We start from the raw sequence: 13,352 nt of genomic DNA, 5'->3' as shown, positions 1-13,352 counted from the left end.
AAGTTGCTTAGGACCTTACTTAGTTGATGAGGCCAGCCTTGGACTTGTGATCCTCCTGCCTCAGCATCCTGAGTCGTGCATGGATTGGAGTATGGGGTTGAGGAAAGAGTATGTGCAGGACAGTCAGTAAAATCTTGCCTTAACCTAGGTGAGGTAGGTTTGACTAGTGCAAAAGAATTGTTTTTTTCACATTTATGAACAGAGTTTTTCTTTTATCCTTTCTTTCTTCTTGGTAACTAACTTTCTCCCAATTTGCACACTTAATCTGATAATAGATAAAACAATTTGTGAAGATGATCTTTGTCAGACTGGCTCACCACAGAGCAGAAGTGAGAACATAATGAATTTAGCACTAGCTTGTTGAATATGTCCCAAAGCTTTCAGAGCCCAGCTGTTCAGGTTTATTGAGTCTCATGAAAAGTGATTTGTAGTTATTTTCATTTTTATTTTTCCTACCCCTTTCCTTCCAGCTGTTAGATCCTAATGTTTCCTGTAGGTGGAAAATAATTTTCCTTTTTTTTTTCTCAGACTCAAGTTGAGAAGCAGACAGAATAGCCATTTCATTTTAGTCCTACTGCATTCCTTTATCATGATCCAGATGGCCTTCAGGAAGGGTAGACACATGCTCCACTCTGTGTGTTCCTAATAATGTCCTCTGAGGATCTTTCTTTCTTTTTCCTTTTTTATCATTTTTGCTTTATAGGGATTGCACCCAGGGTCTCATGCATGCTTGGCAAGTGCTCTGCCTGAGCTAATAACCCCAACCCCAGGATATTTTTATATGGCTATGCATCTTTGCATATCATGTTTTCTTCCTTACATGTTTTTACTAGAGATCATTTAAAAGAATTCATAAAACTTTTGCAAATTACTCAATGACAACAACAAAAACAAAACCTTATAAATTAAAATTTTTATTGGCAAGCACCACTCTAAATGATATCATAGACATGCCACTAGTACTTGGTTACTTAAATTATTTTTTTCCAGTAGTGATGATAAAGTGAGTTAAACCTCTCTTTACTTTTCTTCCTTATAATAAAAATTACTCCACCAGAAAAAAAAGTTTGGTTGCAATGTATAGAAGCTCAACTTGAATGGATTTTGTTAGGAAATCTAGACTTGAGAATCAAAAGAATTGAAAAAAAAAAAAAAAAACTCTTAGAAGATAAGGAACAGAACAGTTTCCAGAGTTTTAGGAACAAGGATTGATATTTGAACCATGCCAGGACTCCTTTTCTTTCCACCTCCATCTCTCACTTTTTTCTTTTCTCGACAGAACACCTTCTGATTTTTTTTTTTTTTTCCCTGTGCTGAGGATTGAACCCTGGGCCTCATGCATGCTAGGCAAGAGCTGTACCACTGTGCTATTTTGAAGCTGTATTTTTCCAGTGTTAGCAGCAGAAATGAAAGGTTTCTATATCTCAGCTCCACATGGAAAAATCCTTAAAAAGAACCCTGTCAGGTTAGGGAAGAAGCCCGATGGCCACCAAATTGCTTTATGAAGAGAGTCAAGGTTGCATGCAAAGACCACAGCTCCCAGACTAATGAGTGAAGGGCTCATTCCCCAAGAGATTGGTAGATGCTATTTCAAGGATGCAGAGAAGGCTACTGGGTAAAATTAAAACAATTAAGTGTTCACTCAAAGAACCCATTTGCAAGAAGGCCACAAGCAATCAGGTTAATTTAGCAACTCTTGAATAGAGATTAACTGGTTCAGGGATAACACACACCTCTCCTAAGTTTTCAGTCTCAGATAAGACTGGGTGATCTTCTTAACATTCTTATTTAGATATCTAATTCAAGATCAGCACTTTTCCAGCAATCAAATTTATTAAATTGCTTTGCTTTCTTTATGTCTTTGTTTTAATTTAGAGATCTATTTTTTTTCTTTCATTATCTGTTGTGCTTCAGGAACTTTCTTTTGTCGGAAGTCAACTAATATATAATGAATATAAAATGCTTTGGGGGTTAATCAGTGTTTTCTCTGTATTCTATTAATTGATTGATAGACTGCAGAAGAATTATTTAGAATATATGTAATACTTGGAATCTGCTGTAATTCCCACATTCTATGAACTCCCTGGGATTCAAAGAAGGTATACTTTGAATGTGGTATGGCCAAGGTCATATCTTTCCCCCAAAATGCCAGCATTAAAAAACCTGAAATGACCTGTTGTCCCAAATTGTGTGTGTGTGTTTTCCCCATTACATCCTTTTAGTAAATAAAAGGTGAAAATAAATTTAACAACAAGAACAAATGTGAAGATCAAATTGGATCATCCCCATTCACTGTGATGAATACTAGGCTGCTGTTGGACTATAAAAACAAAGTTAAGTTTTTGCCTGATAAGTAGGGGCAGAGGGGTGGTGCGTTGGGCAGGGAGATGCCTGTTTCTTTCCTTCAGGCTAGACCTCCAGGGGTGAGAATATTGTGACCAGCATATCAGAGAAGACAATTCCTCTCTGTTTTCAATCCACGTCCAGTCTGTTCTAATCACCTCTCTCCCTCTCCCCAGCAGCCACTCTCTTGCTTTGCCACTGATGCAGCAGCAGTTCTGGCCCTCGTCATTCTCCCTGTTTCCCAAAAGGCCTCCTACCAACCCATCATCACCATAGTGATCTGTCTAAAATGCAAATTCAGTCGCATCATGCTCCCGCTTAAAATAGTTCAGTGCCTACCCCTGCCTGCAACCAACAGGATAATTCATTCCATTCACACCAACATTCTTCTCTGCCACTTAGTCTCAATTTCTGCTAAGCCTAGACCCAGGTTTGAGATTTTGAACTGAGTTAATAATTAAAACTCTAGAGGTTAGGGCCATAGAGCCTTCATGTAACCAGTAATGCACAAATATTTATTGAACAAGATCTCTTCTGAATCAGATGAGGCCAAAAAAAAAAAAAAAAAAAAAAAACCAAAAATCAAAGGTAACAAAGCCACTTAATAAATAAGTTAATGTTTTATAGGCAAAACTGTAACTATGAAGGATTGCTCTTATATTTTACTCCATTATTTTTTCCTAAACTAAATTCACTGCTAGCGTAATATTATGAAATAAATGGAATCCGAGTTTTTCAATCTGATTTGCAGCTTGAGGGGAATATTTTGGTGTTTAATGCTAGGCTAAATGTAGGCAAAGAAGTTTTCTTTCTTACTTGACTTTTGGTACTCCGGGACTATTTAAGTTTTCTGCATTCTTGAATCTCTTCTTAGGCATTTCTGCTCCAATTTCATTTTTGAAAAAGAAATGAAACAAACAGAACCAAAAATGAGCAATTTCTTACTGAGAGCAGGAGACAGGAACAGTCAACCCTGATATGCACAAAAACCAGTGACTGCTGGAAATCAGGAATAGCTCCATTTGAGCTTTCTGAACTGGAGTTCATTGACTCTCCTATCTCTGGACCTTCCTAAGGGTAGAAATACCTTCTGCCTTGCTCAGTTGTCAGGAAATTAAAACTGAGGTTTCCCTTGCCTTTGAAAAAGTGCAGATTATTTTGAACTTGTTAGTGAAAATATCACTAGAAATATATGTGAAATCAGAGAAATGTTTTTATAACATTACTACTTTCAGAGTCTCTTCAATGTAGTATCCCTTCAAAAATACCCATAAGTAGTTCTAGGAAGGAAAATTAAGGAATTTAGAAGGAAGTAGACCTAATTTAGTGAAGCTATCTCAGCTCTAGGAAGTCAGAATCAGAGAAGATCAGCAGTAGTTCAAACTATAATATCCTCAGAAATTTTTAAGTGTGAACAAAATATGGAGTGGGGTAAACTTGGAGGATGGAAGGGACATTTTGACTGAGCGTACTTAGGTACCAACTTCAAAACATAAGGTGTCAGCTTTCTTGCAGCAAGACAGATTCTGGATCCCATCTTCCTGGTACTAATTGCATTTGTCTAGATTGTCTCTGGGACTGAGTGAAGCTGGCTGTCCTTGTCAAGCATCGGTGACTTTGAGTGGTAGGAGGCAGAGAATGATGTCCTCATTTCCAATTCATTGGCGTTCTGTCATTCCCATTCCCTGAACTGTGTCTGGCACACAGACATAATAGAAATTTATTGCATAAATCACAACTTACCATTTTCCTCATATTTGGAGTTTGGAAAGCAGATGTTGTTTCATGGAGATGGTTTCTGAGAAATTCTTAATTGTAAAGACATTTCCCCTCCAGCATCATTGATTTGTGTGAACTTAATGTCTCCTTGTTAATGAGCAACTATCTGCAAGATCAGACCTTGTCCTCTGACTGTCCACAGGTGTTCTGTTCTCATGGCTACCATGCACATCAAGGCTGCTGGTGTCTAACCGGCAGCTCCTTCCCTAAATGTTTCGCATAGGCATGTCCATATTTCAGCCTGGCTGGTGTAATTTTTACAAGACTCTCCTCTTTTGGGCCCATTCTATACACTTAATGTACTCCATTTGTATTGGACACCATGGTTCAAATATCAGAGCTTAAATAACTTGGAGTCATTCTTTTAAACTCCCCTGATACTTACATTTTCTTATATCCAGACAGTTAATATGACTTGCTTAACTTCCTTCATGTTCTTTCTCATTACCACTCCTTTTTTATTTCTCAGCAATCACCCCTGCCCAAACTCTCTTTGCCTCATGTGCAGGTTATTACAGCCTCCTACAAGCTTTTCCTGTCTGCAGTCCTTGCCATGCAAAAATCATTTGGCATTTTGATGTAGACATTTTCCCCACAGAGATTTTCTCACGTTACCAGCTTGCTGACTTATATACAATTTTAGGATGCACTATTTTGCAAAATGCTTTGCAAACCAGTGATCTCATCATTCCTGCAAACATGTAGAGTTAGACCCTTTTTCTGTGAGTTGGTTGATGATAAAGCTCTTGTCTGGAAGGTCTTGCCTTTGCTCTCTGAAACCTGTCAGGGCTCAGTTCCAGTATTTCTTACTACTTGGGAAATTTTAAGTGACTTTTCCATTCTTCACTAAGTTCATATTTAGCTGATTTGCAACATTTTAGGACTGTACTATTTTGTACGGTTTACTTTTGTTCCACCAATGATAATCTTATGTTACCAGATTTGATGTAAGTTCACCTATGTCAGAATTCTTGCCTCACATATTAGTCTTCTTGGTATAATTCTCAACTACATACAACATTTTATGGTCTTAAAAAGATATGCTGTATGCTTAAAATACTGCTGATATGTTTTATTTTACCCTTTATTATTGCCAAATGCTAGATATTTAAAATCCCCTAAAGATATTCATTTTTATGTGTAGTTGTTCTGTCATACTTACATTCTAGGATCTTTTGGGTTCACTTTCCAAACTCAAATGGCTAAAGAGAGAAGGGACTCCCTCTGTGTTTTAATCAACCATGCTGCAAGTATGCCAAGCTAATGTTAATTATATAATGATCATAACAGAGGAAAATTTAGTAGAGATTATTCAAATTCCAGAGTTTTTAGAGTCACTTTTATTCTTGTATTTTTGTCATTGAAAATAAATGGCCCTTACTCATTATTCTCATATCTAGAGTTTTCAATGTCATTCATGATCAAGTAGTACTACTAGTCATAGTAGCATAATAGCAAAAGTAGTAGATGTAACAGTGTTTATAGATGTCTCATATCAACTCTGTATCTATTGTTCATGGAAAATTTATTGTGTACCAGGCACTGTGCTAGTTATGACACATATATTAATTCAGTCGTCCTTATAAAAGGCCATGAGATGGTGCTATTCACCATTACAAGATCAGTAAAATTGATCAAAGAGGCTAATAATATGTCTAGCAGTTAATACTTCTTAGATCAGGAAACCTTGCTGACGTGTTGAATTTCAAATTTGCAGTCCAGTGTAATATTATTTAACATAGTGAAATCAATGAAAAGAACTTTGCTATAAACCTTTTTTTAAAAATATAGTCTTTTGTCTTTGAATCTTGAGTTTTCTGAAGATACTGATGGTGGGCTACCCAATCTTGGGGAGGGAATTTGAGCAATTAAGAGATCCAAAATAGGACAGTCAGATCTTTAATTCCTGTTTTATTCAGGCTTCTATTAAATTTTTTTCTGCTGTGACTAAAAGACCTGAAAAGAAGAATTAGAGGAGGAAAAGTCTATTTTGGGTCTTAAGGTTTCCGAGGTTGGAGTCCATAGACAACTGGTTCTATTGCTCTAGGCCCAAAATAAGGCAAAACATCATGGCCAAAGGGTGTGGCAGAGGAAAGAATCTCAGAACAAGGCACCAGGGAGTAGAGAGAGAGACTTCTCCTTCTATCTAAGGACAAATATGTCTCCTAAAGGCATGCCCCCATTAACCCACCTCCTCCAGCCATACCTACCTGCCTACAGTTACCACTCACTTAATCCTTATCAGGGGATTAATGGTCTGATTAGGTTAAGGCTCTCATAACCCAATTATTTCAATCTGAACTTTCTTACATTGTCTAACACATGAACTTTTGGGGGACACTCATGTCTAACCCATAATAATTTCTATTCCCCTTTCATCAGGCATTTAGGGTTGCACTTTTGAGAATTTATATTTACATAAACTCAATGTGTAATATTGTGGAGTTTGTCTTCATTTTGACTTTTCCAATCTTAAATAGTAAGTCTATTCAAAAACTTATATGAAAGTCCTAGACATACATGTTATAGCTTACTTTTTATTTATTTAAAGTACATGAAAAACTCTGGAAGTAATCATTCTTCATTTATTTAGGATTTCAGTTAGATGCGCTTTTTGCAGTGCAGCTGCTGTGTATGTTCAATGTGTAATGTGTGAAACTGGTCCATAGTTGAACCATTTGCTGTCTGACAAGTCTAAAGTTATTTATGGTTCGTTTTATAGTCTTATGTGATGTGTGCATGATGTGTTCTTGGCACTGATAATGAAAAACAGAAACATTTAACATATAAATAAAGGAATATTTTGCATTGGCTTGGAAACTTTAAAATTGTTTAGCTCTTTCAGTAGTGCATGACTATTGATTTTCACCAGTTCACATTGGTAAGAGTTAATAGTGGCACAATTAGAAGAATGGTGTTTCTTTGATTTTACCTCTCACCACTATTTCCTTTAAAGAAATCTCTAGGGTGTCTCAGAACACTCTGAAGAAATTTCTTGCTCCACTTATGGTGCCAGAATCATGGGTATGGTCCTGCAAATGTGTCTCTTGCCATTACCAAAACTATAGTTCCCAATATTTGTGGATGCCAAGACATAGCTGTGGAAAAGTCAGAAGCTGTCCTAGTCTTTTAAGACAGATCATCTGATCCGCTTTGCATCAAATGAGTCCCACTAAATGGAAGTACCTCCCTTCTACCTCTGATACATACTCCCCAGATTCAGTTCAGAGCCATTTGTGTTTCTGTTGGCTTGCAGATACTTCAGTTTTGTCATAGTCATTCATCATAGCCTGAAGCCAATTTCATGTGCTCCCAGATTGAGGATATAACACTGAGATGTTAGACTTGCAATTGCCCCATCTTCTTCAGCCTGAAGGTGAATTCTTTCCCACTAGGGATTCACATCTCTTATGTAAATTATCCTCCGATACAGCAGCAGAATCCAGATTTACCCTTGGAATACAGCTAAGTCACAATGTGTTCACAAGTTAGATCTGAGTTAATTCTACATGTTATTGTCAGCTAAGAACCCCTGTACCCTATTTGTGCTAGCTTGAAGTGTATTTCTTGGTGAATAGTTTTTATGTTCTAGTTAGTGCACCAAAAGCGGCCTTTGGCAATAACTTTCTCTATTCTTCCTCCTTCCCTTTCTTTCTTCCTCTTTTCTTTTCTGTTTTCTTTACATTTCTCATTGCTCCCTCCTTCCCTCCTTCTCTCCTTCTCTCCTTTTCCCCCTCTTTCTTCTCCCCCACTCCCTTTATTTCCTGTATTAGTTTGACTTCCCTGTGTAGGAATGGGGTGAGCTTTCAGTACAAGGCAGAGTTTACCAGCCTTAGTAGGCCAGGTCTACATCAGGGCAACATCAGACCAGTAGGAAATGTATTGAAATCCAGCCAGGAACAGGGAGAACAAGCGAGGGTCTGGTGTGTGTTGCCTTCCCTATCTAGGGTATTTTTTTTTTTTTTTTTGCCCTTAATTGTTGGCACAACTACACAGCACAGCATTCTGCATCCAACCTGCTCCTATTTTACCCCACATATATTCACAATGATTCCATGGCAATCTGAAAGCTTCCTGTGCCTGAAATTTTTCCAACTGGAGACTGTCCCCTCCCACACCTTCAAGGACACCTACGTCTAGGAAAGCCTTTTGGTGTAGGGGGATTCATTTTGACATATTCATACATGCATGGAGTATAGTGTGTTCCATTTTAATCCTTAGTACTTATAATTTGCTCCAGTTGAATCTCCATACTTCTAGTTTCCCTCCTTTCCTTTCTCCCCCTGTTCTCTGTCATCTACAGGTCTTCTATTTATTTTTAAATTGGTGCTTTATAGATAGACATAGGGTGGAATTCACGTGAATATTTGTATATGTACATAGCATTTTTGGATCAATTTCATTCCACAGTTGTTTCCCTTTAACCCCTCTTTTTTCTCTTCCCTTCCATGCCCTTCCTCTGCTCCACTGATCCCCTTTCTATTTTCATGTTAATTTGAACCATCCTTGTTTTCCACCCTGGTCAGAATCACACTGCACATTATGCATTCCGGCTTTTATCAAGTCAGGGTATTGTGATATGCTGCATTGCACTTATCTTTATTTCTGTCAGGAAATCCGTGTTGGAAATTTGAAGGGTCAGAATTGTGGCATTTTGTGAATATTAATCTACAAATTTAGAATTTTTTGACAGGAGGATTGACTTAACTGAACATTTAATATTGAGTAATGAGCAAACTTGAAGTGCAAAAAAAAAAAAAAAACCCTGTTTATTTATCAAATGTCAACTGTATGTCAGGTATCATTCTGGATGCCAGTGTACGAGGGGGGAGCAGATTCCTTTTGCTCTTAGAGCAGATAATATAGTAGGGAAAAACATGCATTGAACAGGTAACTACTTAAACAGTAGGCCTTATGAACACAGAGTTGGAAGATCTAACAAAACCTTTGCTATTTTACTATGACATCATAAGAGAGGAAACAATGCAGCATATTGAATATTTTAAATCAAAAAAGCCTTGAAATATAAATTATTTTTAGATTGAAATACAGTGTTCTCCTAGAAGTAGCTTGATTTTTTAGAAAATTATAACAAATCTAACCCTCTAATGATGAAAAATGTCAATAAATTCAGCAAACTCCAGGTCTGAAGGCCTTCATGAGTTAATGATAGGATTTAGAAATGAGCCTAGTTTTTTGAGAAGGCCCATAAGAACTTGGTAGAGATCAGGGTTCAGTATGGAAATACACAGAAAAAGAGTCCTTAGGGAAGGCATTATTATTCAGCAAATTTGAGATAGTCATCATGGCTCAGCTTCAGACTCTTCTACTAGAAAAGTACTTAAATTTAACAAAATATCCATGCAGGCAAAAGAAAATCTTTGTCTTCTTTTGGAGAAATGCCTGACTAAACAGATGCACTTTTCCTAATGTCCTAGACTGCCAGCTTATTTGTGTGCTTTGGACCAGAAGATAAAAGATTTCAGAGCTCACTACTTTTATAGAAGAAACTCTTATTTTTTATAACTTATAAGTCTAACTCTAGAAATTTTCCTTAGTAAAACATCAGTAAGTTCTGCATACCCCAGGCGTAGTCCGAGTACATAGATTAACGATCAACACATTATAGTGCACTTTGAAGGAAATCATCTGGCAGGCCACAGGGCACAGGTCTGATACACTAGAGGGAAATTTTCCAAGTGGTTTTTCAAAGATGATATAAATATTGCTCATTTTATCAGTTTAGTTCATTGCCATTCACATTAAAGGCAATAATAAAAATTTTGAAAGGTTTGTCCAAAAGTGCAGAACTAAACAAGTATAAGGCATTATGATGGTATCATTTTATAGGCAATCTATATGGTAGTGGCAACTCTGTTAGTATCTAGAAGAAGCAACCATTATCTGGTCAAAAAACTTAATGGTCCCACAGTGCAACTGTGCATTTACCTGAAAGCAACATTTCTGTTAAACTGACTCCTCCTGTACCCTTTCTGAAGCTGTAGACCACATCATCTGCAAGTGATCCCAACTCCAAAGTTTTTTGTATATTAGTATGGACCACATACTATTAATCTAGTGGTGTGGTAGATTTTACACAATGTGTGAGTATGTGAAATAGGTGAACTCATCTAAAGAAACAATCTTTCTCCAATATCTTTGTGCTTTCACTTCTGGGCACAAAGTGGAAATAGCTCTTTCTGGGAACTTCCCTATCCAATGTCCTATAAATGTATTTAATGTCATTGTCATTGGCACTGGCTTGGAACTCAGTGAGACTGGAGTTCTGTCAATTATTAGTGGTGGTCTCGTGGCAAGATTGTAACCTCTGTGAGTAAATTGACTGATGTATATTATGGGGACTAGGAAGGAGCTCCACCAGGGTAGGAGGAGGAAAGAGAGAGAGAGAGAAGAGTTCCCAGAAGCCCTTCTTGCAGATTGTGATTCCACGAGAATTGCTGAATCCTGAATCTGAATTTTCTAAGATACCAATGTCTATATATAAATTGTGTCAAATGCTGCCAGTTGACTGATGAAGCATCAATCTGTTGCTTTATCACTGAGGAAGGGGAAAAGTGAGATGGACACTGCTGGGGATTGAGGTGCCAAGCGAGGACTCCACTATTTTTTCTTTTATGATCAGATAAATAACAGCTTCATTATATTGTATTGGGAATCAATCAATAAACAGAGAGGTAGTAATTTATGCTGAAAAGAAAGGGACAAAATACAGCCTACATCCTTGAGTAGGATCTCAGAGGCAGAGTGGATGGAGTATAATGTTCAAGAAAAAGTACAGTTCTTTGCCTAAATCTTCCCGTCTGTTCTCAGACAAATTGATATTTTTTGATAAGCTGATTATTTAATAGAGCGGTTTTTACCTCCATACTTTTGTAGTTCTCATTTTCCATGCCTGGAATGTACATAACACTCATTGTTTTAAGGTTAAAATTCCTTCAAAACCTACATTAATTTCCCCTTTCCTAATGAAGTTAACTCCAACCAAGAGACCATCTAAAAGCAGCAAGTAGATAACCACTGAGAACCTAAAGTAATTGCTAAAGTTGGAAATGAATTTGAATTTGATTTCAGTTATTAGCTAAAACAAATAGCATATCATATTAGTTTTCATAATTTTCACATTTGGTGGCAAGAAAGCATTTGAAATACACTATCTACATTTATATTAGTTAAAATTAAATAAAAAAAAATATTTCCTTAGTTACACAACTCACATTTCATGTGCGTATTAACCATATATGGATGGTGGCTATGATTTTGGAGAATGCTGAAATATAACATCAGAATCAACTTTGAAATACTGAAAAGATATGGTTAGAATACTCTCCATATACAATGCTTGATGCTCCACTGTGATGAAGAAATAAACCCTATTCTTTTCCATATCAAACATACTCTCCATTAGGAAAGATAAACATGTAATCATAACATTAGACTTAAAAAATTGACCTGTCTGAATACAGAGCCAATTCAAACTGCACAGTATCTGGAAGCTTTGTAGAGAACGTTTGAGCAGAGTCTATAAATAGTAAAAGTCTGGGAAAAGGAGAAGTCTGTCTTGATCGAGGAAACAGCATAAGCAAAATATTGGTCCATGAAAGGGTGCCTGAGGAAGTTAATGTGTAATGTAAAGCACTTGAGGTGATGTTTTGATGCTATTGGGCTGTACTGTGCAAAATATAAGCTAATCAACCAATTAACAAAAACACAAAACAAAAAAAGCCCAAAATTTAAAAAGGAAAGAAGAGAAAACCAATGACCAATTTCTGCTAGTTAATCTTTCCACTTGAAATTCCCAAAGGGGCAAATAGGAAGCAAGGTATAATTTATGAGTTGGGTCCCTGCCAGCATTCCTTATGTTGACTTCTGATGAAGAAGCCCCTTTGCAACATGCAGCTTATAGCAATAGCAGTGGTAAGCTATACTGTTTTCTAAGCACAGTTACAAATTTGAGGATTTTAACCACACTCAGGCCAGCATTTTTGTAGAGTGGCCTGAGATGGTGCTGGTATACTTTGGCACACAGGTGAGAAAGGGAGATAAGCTAGAAGATCAATCTTAGCTCGTGGAGGAAGTAAGTGGATGCGTGAGATGTACCATGGTGAATGCTCTTTTACCTTCTGCAGTGACCTCTCCCATTGGAGTGTGTGACCTTGCTGGATGCTCTTGTAAGTCCTTTCAAGTATAATCATCTATATATTCAGATGTTCTAGGTAGATGATCAAATGACCTTCGGGGGAAAAGAGGAAATTCAGTATTTAAATCTTTACTAATTATTTTTATTTTTGTACTGTACTATTGTATTGGCTTGAACATCTTATAAAAACATTGCATAGCAGATGTAAATAGCAAACAGTTTAGAAAATGTTTATAGCTGACTTTAAAGGGACTATTTCCAATGTCCCATCTTTAAGCGTGATATTTGCTGTAAAAATATTTATAAATACACTTTCACAATTTTCCTTCTAGTTCTAATTTTACAGGTTTTGAAAGTCATGAGAATTATTGGGTCTTATCAAAGCTTTTGGGTCTTATCAAATATATTTAGGATGGTAATGTAACTGTTCCCTTTGTTGATATGGTAAATTTTATTGATAGATTTTTCTTATCTCTTAATCACTCTTCTGAGACAAACAGAATGTTTACTTAGGAGGATATTCTTAATGTAAGATTTATTGGATTTCTCTTCAAATATTTTATTTGGATATTTATGTTCATTTCATAGCAAAATTGACTAATGTATTTACTTCCTTGTACTTGGGTAGTTCCAATATTGAGTTTTATTGGCTAGTAAAATACAGTGAATAGCTTTTACTATTTTACTTATTTTAACAAATAGCATAAGACTTGGGTCCTCTCTGAAGATTTGTTTAGGAAGTTTTTTTGAAGCATATTTATTGATAGAAGGATGTGGTTCGTGGGGTGTTTAGAGAAAAGGGAATATTTTAGTTATTGTTTCAATTTTTTTTAATTTTTATTGTTGCTTGTTCAAAACATTACATAGTTCTTGATATATCATATTTCACAATTTGATTCAAGTGGGTTATGAACTCCCATTTTTACCCCGTATACAGATTGCAGAATCACATCGGTTACACATCCACTGATTTACATATTGCCATACTAGTGTCTGTTGTATTCTGCTGCCTTTCCTATCCTCTACTATCCCCCCTCCCCTTTCCTCCTCTCCTCTCTCCTCTCCACCTCTA

General features: G+C 36.6%; 1 long non-coding RNA gene across 1 annotated transcript in view; it reads left to right on the top strand.

Annotated features, from left to right (window-relative positions):
- LOC125615498 overlaps window positions 1-13,352 on the top strand; it is a 263,521-nt gene that overhangs the window by 95,146 nt on the left and 155,023 nt on the right. The gene's annotated exons all lie outside the window — the stretch shown is intronic.

This window comes from Marmota marmota, unplaced genomic scaffold, assembly GCF_001458135.2.
Source record: "Marmota marmota marmota unplaced genomic scaffold, marMar, whole genome shotgun sequence".
Taxonomy (NCBI): Eukaryota; Metazoa; Chordata; class Mammalia; order Rodentia; family Sciuridae; genus Marmota; species Marmota marmota.
This window is presented reverse-complemented; position numbering and strand designations above follow the sequence as displayed.